The sequence below is a fragment of the Dermacentor albipictus genome, chromosome 9 (assembly GCF_038994185.2).
Source record: "Dermacentor albipictus isolate Rhodes 1998 colony chromosome 9, USDA_Dalb.pri_finalv2, whole genome shotgun sequence".
Lineage (NCBI taxonomy): Eukaryota > Metazoa > Arthropoda > Arachnida > Ixodida > Ixodidae > Dermacentor > Dermacentor albipictus.
This window is the reverse complement of record NC_091829.1, coordinates 26,585,075-26,598,861: the sequence shown is the minus strand read 5'-3', so window position 1 is coordinate 26,598,861 and position 13,787 is coordinate 26,585,075. Positions and strand designations below refer to the sequence as shown.

The following is a 13,787-nucleotide window of genomic DNA, read 5'->3' as shown; positions in this document are numbered from 1 at the left end:
TCCGACTAACTTCGGAATGCTGGTAATACCTCTGCGCTTGTTTTATGTATATCGACGTATCTGGGATGTCGCCGAAGGATCGTGGCAACGTGGTGCTGCAGTGACACCTGAATCGATTATGGCCCTCAGAAAACTTCAACTGCCCATGGGCTCTCTGCGTTTCGCGCAAAACTTACATTAGCCGCCCTGTCGGAAATAGCGACACAGGCAAGCCGGCATCAGTGCCCCTTGCTGCGGTTGACGTTGGCGGCTCCACACGGACGGACGGACGGACGGACAGACGGACGGACGGACAGACAGACAGACGGACAGACAGACAGACAGACAGACAGACAGATAGACAGATAGACAGATAGACAGATAGATAGATAGATAGATAGATAGATAGATAGATAGATAGATAGATAGATAGATAGATAGATAGATAGATAGATAGATAGAGTGGGATGAAAAGGCAATAGAAACTTTGTTCATCTCCCCGTAACTGTCTAAGTAGGCTACACTGTAAAATAATTTACACCCCTAAGGGTTTTTTTCGGTGTCTATAACTAACCCCCTAGCACCCTTGAAAAAGCTGGGTTTTATAGGGAATTACACCCTTATGATGGTTATTTTATATTCCAATAACACCCTATCCCTTGAGGGTGTTTTGAACAACATATTACCCTTCGACCCATGGGGTGTAAGGGTGTGATCAGGAATATATTACCCCTTCACCTATCGGGTGTAATGAGCAATATAATAGCCCTTGAAGTACGGCATGTGGAAGCGGGTACATATGCACTTCATTGTTTGTTTCTAAGTCTACAGTTAGGCTAGCACACAGAAATGTTATGTATGGTGTGCATACAATAGGTAATGTGTTTACAAATGCACTGCATAGCAACTTTGAGAGAAAACACATTATCACTTGTGAGTGTTCTGCGTGAAATGGTCCCATTTATCACAGATACAGAGTGACTGCATGGAGGGTCATTTATTCTAGCCTCCTGTACAATATGTTGAGCTTGCACTATGCCTTGTGGTGACAAGTCTTGCGGCCGTTCTACATTGAAGAACAGTCTCATTCAAACCAAAGTTCCAGGACACAGGCGAGGATGATGATGCCTTTTTGCAGCTCCATTCCAATGTCCTAAGGCGAGCCATCATAGATGAAGCCATTTCTTCATTGATCACTGTAGCCATCTGCTTCTTTTCTACCTGCAAAATGATTTGTTGCAATTTAATGTCAGGAAAAGTACACGAAACATGACTAGCAGCGCTTCCCTGCATCATTCACTTTAATATTTCAAGATCACATGAAGAGCAGGTTAAAGAAAACAAGCACAGATAGTGCTTACTTCCAGGAAATCGTTATTTCGAAAGAATAAGGCATTTAATCTGCCACATCATGAATGTAGGAGACAGGCTACACAACTATATGAGGGCAATTCAGAAATTATTGCCTCCAAGCCCACTACTTTGCCAATATTACAGCAAACATTTTGAACTTTTTATCATTGATGCACTTATGCTTAAGCTATCGAATGTCACATGCCTCGCCTTCCTATCTCTTCTCGTTCCAGAGTAATCGAGCAATTCATGGCATCCAGTGGTGACGTCCAGTTCAAACAACAGGCTGTAATTGAATTTCTGACTGTGGAAGGTTGTGCGCATATCAACATTCATGGCCATTTGACTGCAGTTTACAGGAATGCCTGTGTTGACGTCAGCACTGTGCAGAGGTGGGCAAAGACTGTGAAAGACCAAAATCCTACCACATCAAATCTCCCGGATCAGCACCGAAATGGATGGCCCACAATGGCTTCTGATGAGGGTCATGAACAACAGCAGATGAGTTGACTCGGTGCAATCGCAGGATCAAGCAACACCAGATTGCAACACTCGCCATTTCCATTGCCTCAGTGAACCACGTCATTAAAGACCTGCGTTACAAGAAGACTTGCGCTTGTTGGGTGTCACGGTAACTGACGACTGACATGAAAAAGTCGAAGCATAGCCAACAAGTTCAATTCTTGTAACCCAAGAGGTTTTTAATTATGTGGTTCACTGAACCAATGGAAATAGCGAGTGTTGCTGCAATCTGGTGTTGTTTGATCTTACGATTGACCCGATTCAACTCGTCTGCCCGATGTTGATGATCCTCATAAGAAGCCATTGTTGGCTGTGCAGTTCGGTGCTGATCCTGGACATTTGATGCGGCTGGATTTTGATGTTTCTCAGTACTTTCCCACCTACACACAGTGCTGATTTCAACACAGGCATCCCCGTAAACTGCTTTCAGATGGCAATGAATGTTGAAGGGCGCAGAACCATCCGCAGTGAGAAATTCAATTACAGCCCACTGTTTCAACCGGACATCACCACTCGATGCCATGCATTGCTCGATTACTTTGGAACGTGAAGAGGAAGGAAGATGGGGCAAGTGATATTCTATAGCTTAAACATCAGTGCATTAAAGATAAAGAGCCAAAATGTTTTCAGTACTACTGGTAAAGTAGTGGGTTGTGCATCAGTGCACAACCCACTTTTGTGCCTCAGTGCATAAAAGAACATTTTGTTAAAAAAGTAAGTGGAACAACAGTGCATTTTTCTGGCAAGTTTGATGGTGCATATCTCCAAACTGACGCCATTCTGGAAATCAATTCCAAGTAGATACACCTTGTAATCTCACTGGCTATGATTCGTAAATTACAATATGTGCCCCAGATATGTGGTGGCGCTGGCAAACACTCCCAGCGTTCTACTAGGAAGCATAAATACCCAAGAAAGTGATGGGGAAACGGCGCCCGCAGTAGCTCAATTGGTAAAGCATCTAACGCGTAATGCAAAGACGTGGGTTCGTTCCCCACCTGCAGCAAGCTGTTTTTTCATCCACTTTCATTTCCATTAATTTATCATTTCTTTATTTCATTTGTTAATCACAAGTAATTTACCCTAACTTGTCCTTGGTGTCAGTGTTTGCTGGCTTCTTAGGATATGATTAATAAACATCGGGTTTCTTGGTTAAGCCCCTTTCTTTTCGGTTATATTAGCTATAATGTAATTCATTCGAAAGATAATAAATTTTTTTAATTAGTTTAATATGTTTCGATTTCTTGTGCTAGATATATCTGCGTGTTTGAATATTCCTGCTCAAGGACTAGAATTATGCTATATGCAACAGGACTATATTTAAAAATTCCACAAGACTGAAAATCATCGCCCTGCATAAAAACAGTGTGAATTTAAAAACAAGCTTCAGTGAACCTTATTGAATCAGCAAATGGCCAGTGTAACTAGTCTGATCATCCTGGAAATCTTTTGTAGCTTATAAGCATAGTGAATTTCAATTCCACATTTAGGAGTGCAAATTTTTCTAGAAGTCAGCTTTTTCTTTTTAACAGCTAGCATCCCTGCCAGTTTGCTTAAACATAATGTTGCATGACTTCAACAGTACTGCACAATCACTTTTTTCTGCTCACAGTGTCTAGTGATGTGTCTTTAGCATCTGAGATAATTAATGTTCATGCAGATAAACATCAGAAAACATTGCAATAACTGCCAAGGAAATGCAATCATGCGTTTTGTTTACAAAAGAGCATGTGCTCTACCTTCTGCCAGGTTTGTTTTCCGTGTCAGGCTAGAACGGAACTTGCACAAGAGGCACCTTTTGCATCCATGAAGATATTTTATGAGGTTATGGTGGTGTCGAAACATGACATCAACCATAACACTTTAAACTATTTTATGAAACAGGTATTTGTACAAAGATAGAAAAGGCACCAATTTTGAATTTATCACATTTGGTTTAGAGTACCATAGTATAAATGGCTCAACTAGTACAGGTACGCAAACGGGCTAGTTGGTACTGGTCGATGACGTTAGACAATGTGAACTCGACAAAGGATGGAGAAAGAGGCGATAGCATTTGTTCCATTTCTCGCCACTTTTGACGTCCCTTGTACAAGTCTGCGCTGTCTGTCGAACATCATGGATCAACTAGTACAGCCTGAAAAAAATATGTCATGAAAGAAAACTTGACTTTCAACCTCGACAATTCTGCCTGTTATGTATTATGGTTTCTTTAGAACTTATTTCTTTATACAAAGTCAGACCCATCAAGTAAAGCTTACTGAGAAAGAAATGAAGAACAACGTCAACACCTCTCAAGGCACATGCATCAAAGGAGTCAGAGCATCATACACATTACCTTTAGGTGCAAGAGTATTCTCTTTCTTAGGCAAACTGCATTTCTAGTTTCTTAAAGCCTATATATTTATTTGCCACAGCTATGGGAAAATCACAAGGTGGAAAAGATGTGTTGGTGCAATTTCAACTATTATGTACAACAGCAAAAGGTAAAGCACAGGAAGTCTCACTGCTCCTCTGTCTAAATGACATTCAGTTTCATTTGTCATGTCCACTCCTATCCTGATGGCAGCAGAAACAGTAAGACAGCAACGTGGTTCAGAAAGTAGATGAAGGAGCTGATATCCTAGCTGACATAAAGAGTAAAAAAAGGGAGCTGGTCAGGCCATGTAGTGCAGACGTGAGACATCATTAACTAGCGCGAAAAAGACAACGGACGACAGCTAGAAGCACACAGGACAGAACTCTAGGCTTCAACTGAAATTTTGGCTACACAGAAACATAGGATTCAGGGGATGCGACCTCAACGCATGGAAGCAACATTTATCTTTCTTTTTCCCTGCCTGACACAGGAGGTATTGGAGCCAATCGATGGGCAGGTTCATTTCGAGATACGAACACTCTTTTTTGGCGAGAGCAAGGGAGGGGTGCTTACACACTTATCACCCGCTTTTCGATGCAAAGTGCTTCGAATATTTTCTTGTCGACCTGCCTCTAGAGCCGCGTGGGCAGATGAGTGCTTTGAAACTGCTCAGTGCATGAGCACTTACAGCAATGATTGGCCAGATGGCCACCAGCCATGACAGATGCCCTATCTTTGTTCCCCCAAGCGGTCGTTTAAACACCGACCTGTTTTGCTTGAGGGCACATAGGGCAGCTTTGAGTGCCTTGGTGGCTGGTGGCCACATGGCCAATCATTGCCATATGTGCTCATGCGCCAAGCAGTTTCAAAGCAATCGTGTGCTCAGGCAGCTCCAGAAGCAGGTACATAGGGAAATATACGAACCACTTTGCATCAAAAAAGTGGGGAATAGGTGTGTAAGCACCCGTCTCTGGCTCTTACCAAGAATGTTCGTAAGTGAAATTAACCTGTTCATAAATTTGTTCCGATAGCTCCTGTGTTGTTTCTGTCCGTCGACATTCTGTGCATTCCATGTTTCTGTGTAGCAAAAATTTCAGTTGAAGTCTAGACTTCTTTCTTATGTGCTTCTTGATGTTGTCTTTTTCACGCTAGTTATTGATGTCTCAAGTCTGCAATGAGCACCAACTAGCCCAAGTGCCTTCTTCAACCATGTAATGCATAGGGCAGATAACCGGTGGCACATTTACAGAATGGATGCCAAGAGAAGAGAAGGGTAGTCAAGGACGGTAGAGAAGTAGACTATGATGAAGTCAAAAAATTTTGCAGGCCTCACTTCGAATCAGCTAGCGCAAGACAGGGGTAATTGGAGCTCACTGGGGGAGGTCTTCATCCTCCGGTGAAAAAAATATGTAGGCCAATTGTGATGAAAAAAGTATACCTGTCGGGTCAGACGTCTTCACTGTCTTTTCAGCAACATGTAGGCCCAAGACAGCCAGTCGGTTCTCATGCAATTGCTTCATGCTGACTGCAACTGCATGGGCACAAGAAAACAACCCACCATTAATACCATTCGAGATTGACGACTCAATAAAAGAACCTCTCAAAACTGCAAATACAATTAAGCATTTACCAGCTTAATAAATACATATATAAAGGCCAAGAATAGTTACAATAACCAGACACTTTATAACTAGACATTAAAATAAGGTAGTGAAGCGTACAATAACCGTAGGACGCTAAGTGCAATTCATTTCAGAAATACTGTTGACAACTGACAGGACGCCTTAGGCAGGGTTCAGTCACACAACAAGAAAACAAATAGTAGTAATAATAAGCACGCCTGCGTGAAACCAAGAAACGAGTACAAGGACGAGAAAAAAATTGATTAGGCTCGGTGTGCTTATTTATACAAAAAGATAAATTTATAAACAAATAGCGCAACCACGCATTCATCCGCAACAGCACGACAGCTTCTATAACAAACGAGCACAACTTAAAGCGATTGATAAGTACGTAGCCGGGACGGTCGTGGTTCTTTTGTTTTGCATTAGTTCTAGTCATGAAACCACAAGCATTGCAAGCTGCCTGCGCCATTACCTACCACGGGACCTCCGACAAAAAAAAAATAATAACAATTGAGTGAACGTACACAAGCGACATTTAATACGGTTGTCACACTGCACACTGTTGGCCGCGATCGATCCTGACTGGAATCGAATTTCTGGACGCGCTTGGCCTCGTTGCACAATCGGTGGACGGGAGCCAATCGCGGTCGAAAATTTCGATCCAGAACGCGCTCAATCGTGCTCGAAAGTGGCCGTGTGACACCGGTATAAGTCTGCGCCCATCTTTGGTAACAGAAAGAACCAATTAGTCAAACCAAAGTATTACTTCCCTGCCTGCGCCGAATACTGACGCGTAGCAGTACTTAATTCTCTACAACTCTAGTTGAGGACACGTGAACAATGAAACATTCATTTTTTTTTTTTCTGTTTCACATTCGGTGCCCATAGGCTACGCCTGGAGTACATATACTACACTCGCATCCAACACACCTTGCGCTGTCCTTTAAATAAATTACGCGAAAATTACTACCACAATGACGCACCATAAAAAAAAGCGACGCTGAACGTGGCTACGTACGTACCTTTTATATGAGCAGTTCATGCGCCTTGCAAAAGGCCCTCGGTTTGAAGGCGGAGCGCTGTCACGATCTGTACTCTGGGCACGCCGTTTCGTTTACGTAGTGGATGGACCATGTTGACGATGCATTCCGCCGAAAAACAAAACGTCCACTTCATCACTGTTGAGGCCGAATGGAAGATGTTTTCTCCTTCGCCACGAATGACTGCCGTCGTAGGCGTAGTAAACACACTGTCACAAAGAAACACCGATGTCGTAGGCCGCTGGTGCCCTTCTTTCTCACGCATAATCGCGTCGCCTTCACTCCGGACGCTCACTTCGCGTCGATGAGCACAAAAGTACACGAAAACAACGAGGTGGTACAACCTAAACGCAGCAAAAAACAATCTAATTACTCACAACTTCAAGAATGTCACGGAGAACGCACACATGTGCTCCCGGCGGCCCGCCGCGAGACGCAGGAAATGACGTAGCGGCGATAGCGGCGACACCCGTCGGGGGAAGTTATTTCAATTTCGGTTGCGTTTTCAAGGCATAAAAACAAATATTCTTTTAAACTATGTGTGTGTATTACTTTCAAAGCTATTTATTTTATGCTACCTCTAAGCCATTTTCTGTGTTTACGGGTAGTTTCACTGGAAATTTATTTCCAGAAACATGAGCTGATATCAAATCAAATGGGGCAAAGGTGGGCTGGTAACTGCGTGTAAGTGAATTGATTTGTCGATGCTTTCTTTTTTGTTTGTTTGCTTGGACGTTCATTTGTAAAGAGACGTGGCCCTTCCTGATTGTATAAGATACAGAGGTACTTGCGAGTCTGTCTTTTCTTTTATGCACAGAGAAACAGTGAGAGAAAAAAAGCTTTAATTGGCATTTTCAAGAAGTTCACAATGCTCATATTTCTGAACTGGAGTGTTCACTCAAATTTTAAATAGCTTGGATTAACGGCAGATATAAAAGTACTTGCATAATAGCTTTCTACACGTATAGGCGACACCACGAAATTTCACATGTGCAGAATTACACGAAAACCTGAAGTTTCCAAGTACGAAAAGTCTTTCATGCCTGCTGTCGTGTAAGTGCAACCGAAGCGAATCCAGATCTCGGGGTTTTTTTTTCTTTGTTTTTATGAGCGGATGAGCGAGTGGGGCCTATGACCGCTCAAAAGAAAGAACAAATATAACAACGATTCCCCTCTGGTGGACAGCACCGTGAGTTGTCGTTGTCATAATCTGATGTCGGTCTTTGTCTTACTGCAGTTGCTTATAATAGCAGTTTGACGGGTAATGAGGAAGATATACTCAAAATCGAGGTATTTTGTGCATGCGGTAGACAAGTCATTTTCGACCCAACTACGCTCGCCCTCAAACTACCACGAGCAGAGCAATTTAGTATTGTTCCCATTCAATAGCTGTGCCTATACCATCGCCGAACCCCTTTGCTCGGCGAGGGTGCAGCTGTGGTAAAGGCTATTGAATGACAACAACAATTTCCTGGCAAAGTGTGGGAACTGTGATGACATTTCGTCTGGGTGTTGGCTTTAAGCATTCTCTTGTCTCCCCTTAGTACCATACTGTCTCTCCTCTGCGCTGTTTCATGTGAATACAAAAAAGTAAGTGCTGCACCTTCTGCACTACTTTTGCGGTGGGTGGGGGTGGGCAGAAGGGGGCTAACGCGTAATTAGTCTTCCAGAGGGCATTGTGTCGATGGCCAGGGTGTTTCAGTGGGCATTGTGACGGCCAAAGAGGTCCAAAGAGCATTGTAGCGATGCCCATGAAGTTCTCGCTAAAAGGACTCGCACACGCCTTCCCCGCGTCCCTCTCATGTTCATTATGCACGCTCTCAAACCACCCACCGACGCGGCTGGCAAGCCATGGTGACAGCAGCAGCAGCAGAATTGGAAAAAGTGAGGGAGGAGGCATAGAAAGCTTCGCTTTAAAATCTGGCAGAGCGCCCCTGTGCACGCTGTAACCTGCAATCCAGAGCTCTGGTGTTTTGACAAAATTCAATTTCATTCTGCAAAGTATTTCTTTCCCGTATTCAGCATGTGCACCTGTCCTACCCGTTTCGCGAGGGGAGACGGGCGAGTCTCGCGCAGGTCTACATATGCCAAGACATCGCGAACGTACTTGGCAGGTGGGCAGTAGCGCGCACACTTGAAAAATGCCTCACCACTGTTCCGTGAACAAAGATTGGTCTGCAAATGCCCCGCCAATTTATGGAATCTTGTTATATCTACAATGACTGGCTTGATATCCTATTCATGCATTCAATAATACTGTCTCCAATTTGGGAGGGGAAATATTTCAGTAAATACCGTTGTTAGTCGGTGTTGTAAATACTTTATGCATCGCAAGTTGTACGTTGGTTCTCTATACTTTCTTAGATTATTCTCCCTTTCTTTTTGAGCACTCCGTTCAGGCAGCTGTTTGTAAGCCAGTAGAACGTTCCTTTACTATACAACTACAAACTTAATAGTTTTTTTTTGTACAGCCAGCAGACGCGAAGCCATGAGCGTTTTGCACGGCTCTTTCTGCAGATGCTGCTTGAGCAAAGCATTGTGGTGGGAGAGAAGGCTCAAGTTTGCCAACGAACCTACCTTGTTTATAAACTTGAGAGAAGCAGAACGAATTGGGGTTATTGATTCGGCGAAAGAAGGTCAGGTGGGGTCAAAGCTTCTCGAATCGGCGTATCTTTTGTCCGCGTATGGTTCGTCGCACCCTTTTCTGCCTGTTTTGTCATGCTTGAAAGAAACCTAGACGACCGCACTGCTTTAGAGCAATTGTGGCGCGTCCAGCTGCATGCTGTCACGTGGCCTATTCATTTTGCTAGATTCCTGGCGTCCCAAAAGCAAGAGCTGCACTAGTTCTGCCTTGCTGAAAACATTTTGAACATTTTTCTTTTGGTTAAGTATTCAATACTAAAAAAAAGTAGGTGCGCGCTTTTGGATTCCGCGGAATTTGTGCGTGACGACATTTAGGAACTGTGTGCCACCTAGAACACTGTGACATAATAGATAGTAGTGCTTCAGCAACAGGTTTTTCCCAGGACATATTTAAAATGGCTTATCAAAACAGACAGTGAAACGGAGGGGGACTCTCTTCAGGAGTTTTGTCGGCTTTGAAAGCCCGACATGAAGGGAGAAGGGCTTGGGGTAAGGCAGGGCCCATTTCTGGACCCTCCACTGGTTTTTAGTGCCGTGGGACACGCCGTCTCTTCGTGCAATTGTATGTTTGTGAATGTGATAAAAACAAACAAAAACACCCTTGCACCCACCCCCAATATTCTTAGTCAGTGCACCCTTTCGGTGGGTAAAAGGGTGTTATGGCATCTAGAACTGCCCTATGCTTCGCAAAAAGTCATGATGATGGGATGTTTCTTGAATGAAAACACCCTTCAAGGGTGTTATGATTCTCAATTCTCACCATCAAGGGTGTAAATTATTTTACTGTGATAGGGTGCAAGAACGGTGGTTATTGAGCAAAGAGACAGAGGGAACAAAGAGTCAGGGAGGTCAACATGACAGACATTCGGTTGGGTGCCCTCCACCACGGAAAGGGCACGAATGATTGAAAGGAGAAAGCAAAAGGGGAGGGATGCACGTTCGCAGTCATAGAGACAGGGTGTCAATAAGGAGTGCGCATGGAAGCTCCCTACAACGACGGTGACGATGATAATTTCTGCCTACCTTTCCTTAGAAAGAGGGCGGCGACAAACAATCAGCTAACCTTCTTGAGCTAACCAGTAGGATAAACACGCATTGCAGTCTAGCATTTCGCCTATGTCTCTCCTTGATATTTTCTCTCTTCCACAATGGTGGAACGAGGAGCTCCCACAGGCGGCTGGTCGATAAGTCTATGAGGATAGGCATTCTTACTAGACTACGATATACACCCCCGCGCAAAGTATAGTCGACTATTTAGTGGGGATGCCACGCGAAGATTAGAAGGAATATTTTTCTAGACATGTAACCGAAAAAATTGTCTCGGCAATGATCGGGCACGAGCTGGTCTCGTCCTCGAGAACGCGTGCGCCTTGGAATCGGTGACGCAAGGCTTGCAGCGCAGACGACGTTGCCGCAACGTCCTAGCCATTTTTCATAATTCTGCCGCAAGTGATTAACGACCACGTCTGGCCAAACCGCACCGCGCTCCACATCTTCCCTACCGTTTTCTTTAAGCATTCGTTACAGCGAATTCTTCATTTTTCAAGATTCTGAAGCTCTCCGAGCACGCGGCTTGTGTAGCTTACACATTTTTTCTCTCCCGTTTTTTTTTTGTCTTAATGCCGAAGCTACCATCGAATGCTTTATGATCACCTACGCACTTTTTGCTTGCAATTGATAAGATGAAACAGATGGAACAGTTCATAACTCTCCAGAGAAGCTTGGGCAGCATTGTTATAACTCACCTTTGCCTGTCTCTGGCGTTTTAGCGAAACGAAAGGCAAAAATAACTGCAGCGCTAGCGATACTGGGGCGAAAGGCAATGGATAATTGATGATATGTATCCGCAACGAAACTTTCTCGGAGATATAACGTTTGTTTCTCCTTTTGCATACCTTAAAGAAACGCGTCATTGGAACGTGCGATGACCCGGAAAGGGGCTTCATTAACTAGCGTACGGATCCGAAGAATAGAAAAACGGAGCGATTTTTTTTTTTACGAGAGCACCTGAACGAATGGAGCACTTTTTGCAGCAAATTACTATTAGCCGTGTAGCTGACCCTTTGCCTTGGTATTTCTGAGTCTCGTTGTATATATACGTACTTTTTTTTTATTCCTGCGGCTTTCTTATGGTTTCGCATACGATCCACTCAATCGTTCCTCAGCGTGGTACGACGTCTTGTGCCGGTATGGTTCTAATGACGCCCCCATGACTTGAAGGATAAGAAAAAGGTACCGTTGCGGCTTCGAAATTAAGATGCGGGGGGAGGGAGCACTCGACTGTGGCTCTTCATCGTTCTGGTTGGTCGAGCAGTTCTGACCAATAACCGCCTCGAAATCGTAATTTTGAGCGAGTGCCCGGGTTTCCTGCATTTATCCTGTTTTCGTGCAATTGAACGGCAGTGGTCTTGGCGAAGTCGTGAGGACATTGTGTCCATATCAGCGGAGATTGCGTTTTTACCTTTATTTTTTGTTTAGAGATGTTACTCTATCGAAGTGTTCTGTCTCAGATGTAAATACTTTTCTTCTTATTAACCTTTTGACTCGCATGACTTTTACATATTAAAATCAAGCACACGGGTATTACATGTCTAAATTGCCTTGAGTTACATCTTTTATATGGAGTAAGCAAATATATTTGAGATATCAGAAAATTTCTTACGTGTGAGCTCAATACGGTCTATCATTTAATGAGAACGATTGTTCGAAATTGTAGCTTTGCGTTTAGATTTTTTCTTTAAATGCTGCGCAGGCGTGGATTGAACGTAATTTTTTTTGTCTTTGTTATAGATACATTAGGTGACACTGCCACCATTAATAACCGGCTTCTCATCACATGAGACAAACAAAAATGTATAAAGTGACAGATTATCACAAAGATAAAATAAATATTTCGCAAAATATAACAAAGGCAACGTCACGGACTTTGTCCGTTAAGTCGTGATGTGGCTGGCACGATGTCCGTCAAGGAACAGACAGGACACGATGTAAAAAAAAATAAATAGAAAATGCGGACCCCACGCACTGTGGTAATCGATGTGCTCGAACACTTTTTATGCTGTTTGCTTTGAATGACGATAATTAGCGGTGACGTTGGCGGCGATACTGTAATTTCTTCAGCGTTCGATCCAGTACCAGAGCGTTGAGTTGATTTTAAACGTTACCTTGCGTGCGCCACTGCAGCTTGTCTTTGTAGTCCACAGAACAGACAGGGAGACGTGTCAGCTCGAGGCGTTGTTGTGCGTCATTGTTCCTAATCTCTGAGAGGGTTGAGCATTATCATTTCCTCACATGGCACATCGCGTCGTGGCAGAAGTTCACGAGGGTTGCAATGTGGGCTTGTTTTTTTTTTTTTTTCTTGGGGCTTTACGTGCCAAAACCACTTCCTGATTATGAGGCACGCCGTAGTGGAGGATTCCGGAAATTTTGACCACCTGGGGTTCTTTAACGTGCACCTAAATCTAAGCACACGGGTGTTTTCGCATTTCGCCCCCATTGTGGGCTTGTTGGTAATGCATCTTCAAGGGGAGTATGGTAGCGCGATTCAAAGACGGGACAAGAGAAGACACAAAGGGACACACACAGCGCTGTGTGTGTCCCTTTGTGTCTTCTCTTGTCCCGTCTTTGAATCGCGCTACCATACTCCCCTTGAAGTGGCAGAAGTGCTCCACTTTATTGGAATTATGGGGTGTACGTAATGCAATTTATTATTATTATTATTATTATTATTATTATTATTATTATTATTATTATTATTAGTAGTAGTAGTAGTAGTAGTAGTAGTAGTGGTAGTATTAGTAGTAGTAGTAGTAGTAGTAGTAGTAGTAGTAGTAGTAGTAGTAGCAGTAGTAGTAGTATGTATACATTGTGTAGCAGTCTGCGCCACGTTTCGCTGCGTAACGAAGGCGCCCCTGTTCCGCGTGACGCCTCTTTCGGGCCTGGGTGTCCTCGACGCTGAATGCACGCTTTGGAGCTATTTTGTTGGCGCGTGTTTGCGTGCTCCTTCTGCATATGTGTCCAGCAAGCTGATGAGACGCCAGCTCCAAGCGCTCTCTTCAGGCTATGGAGGATTGTAGTGTTTACGCAATCACAGCCAAGCACGCGACCTCTACAGCCCAGCACCAGCATTTTTGTTGCATAGAAAAGCAATCACAGCACGTGCATTACGCACGAACAGCGACACGCTGCCGCCGCGGCGCCGACCGCGATGCTCGGAGGCGAGCGCCATCTGGTGATGGTGCAAGAAACCAGGTGGCGCGCGCAAGC

The 13,787-nt window shown here is 44.0% G+C and overlaps 1 protein-coding gene and 1 long non-coding RNA gene across 6 annotated transcripts in view; one reads left to right on the top strand and one right to left on the bottom strand.

The window, feature by feature from the left end:
* The window catches only part of LOC135901907 (uncharacterized), a 368,968-nt gene that overhangs the window by 63,177 nt on the left and 292,004 nt on the right, over positions 1 to 13,787 (top strand). The gene's annotated exons all lie outside the window — the stretch shown is intronic.
* On the bottom strand, positions 972 to 7,273 carry LOC135901993 (uncharacterized). The gene is made up of 3 exons (XR_010564347.2): positions 6,861 to 7,273; positions 5,652 to 5,744; positions 972 to 1,200 (listed from the first exon to the last, which is right to left on the bottom strand). It is a non-coding gene; the product is annotated as an uncharacterized lncRNA (long non-coding RNA).